The following is a 1,656-nucleotide window of genomic DNA, read 5'->3' as shown; positions in this document are numbered from 1 at the left end:
GTGATAGTGGTGACCGGATGGGCCACAGGATGATTCCATGTGATTTGTTGGTTCATCTTATCTTTGCAAGGATTATCGTGTCGTGTAAGGTATGCGATAGACTACACAATTTTGGTAAATCGTGCTGACCCGTGATAGGTGGCACCTCGGTAAATAGTACTTCGGTCTGTGATAGGCGGTACATTTACGATTTACGTTTTTAGTAAATCGTGCTGCCCTGTGATAGGTGGCACCTCGGTAATTTAGTACTTCGGCATGTGATAGGCAGTACAATTATGATTTACGGCCCTTCGAGGAGGGTTTTGATTGGAATTCCGACTCCATGCATTTTGGCATATATGCATTGCATTAGGGTGCTTGGCACGCGAGTCATGATTGATTTGATGTTATGATTGCGTGTGTAAACTCAAGTTGTTGTTGTGATTATGACATAATTACTAAGTGTGAATATTTGGATTTATGTGCAAGTGTTGATTGATTGCGAAACCTCGCGAGTCATGTTTGATTCAAGGTTATGAATGCGTGTGTAAACTCAAATTGTTGTTGTGATTGTGCCATAATTGCTAAGTGTGATTGTTTGGATTTGTGTGTAAGTGTGGATTGATTGCGAAACCTTTTCGAAACGTTTCAAAACGGAATTCTGCATTTTTCTGATGTGGGAGTCGAATACATTGAGCTGTAGTTGAATACAGCTATGCTGTTTTTGGCAACTGACTTTTGTGTAGTCGAATACACAAGGCTGTCGTCGAATACAGCTATGCTGTTTTTGCTACTGACTTCTGTGTAGTCGAATACACAAGGCTGTAGTCGAATACAACTATGCTGTTTTTGCTGCTGACTTTTGAAACAACCTTGTATTCGAATACAAAGATGCTGTATTCGAATACAACAGTGCAATTTTGTTTAAAACTTCATTTTTCAACTCTGTTTATGCATGTTTGGCATATGCAAACCCTTTCAAGGTGCATGCTAAGTTGAAAGGTTATTTTGTGCATTGAAATCTAAATGCTATGTGTTAATTGTTAATTTCGGTTGGTGACCCTTTACAATTATTGTGGAAATCTGCGTTTTGCCCTCAGGTGAGCACCAGGATCTTCCCATTGGTTAGTACCCTGTAGATGGGAAGGTAGGTTGGACACACCTGACTGGAGCTGTGTCAGAAGGGTCTTGCGGGGCGCGTGGAGATCTCCCGGGTTGTAAAGTTTTCTTGAGTCATGATCAGATTAGACGGTTGTATAGGGACTAGAGGTCTTTCTTTTGTGGATGTATTTACTGTATGTTGGAAGACTGTACCTATACCAATATTGTTAGCTAGACTTTTATTTTGATGGGTCCATGTACCACTTTTTGATGTGACGTAGGGAAGTTAAGATTCTTGGGCAGTGCTATTGTACAGGTGTCTGCCAAGAATACCCCAGGGGTATGAGCTATGTCTGATATGTCTCATAGCCCCGGTGCATTTTGCTGTTTTAAATACTTTTGATTTTTATTTCAAACTATTTCCGCTGCTTGTAAATGTTGTTGACTTTTGTTGTTGTGTTACGACTTAAATATTTATCCAAAAGTATTTCCTTCTTTATTTATTTGTTTTTATGAATTTGTTTAAAAGAAAAATACACTCGCGCTGTTAAAAATTGGGGTGTTACATAGGGTAAA

Source organism: Cicer arietinum, chromosome 3, assembly GCF_000331145.2.
Source record: "Cicer arietinum cultivar CDC Frontier isolate Library 1 chromosome 3, Cicar.CDCFrontier_v2.0, whole genome shotgun sequence".
Taxonomy (NCBI): domain Eukaryota; kingdom Viridiplantae; phylum Streptophyta; class Magnoliopsida; order Fabales; family Fabaceae; genus Cicer; species Cicer arietinum.
The sequence above is the reverse complement of the archived record's forward strand: the minus strand, read 5'-3'. Positions refer to the sequence as shown.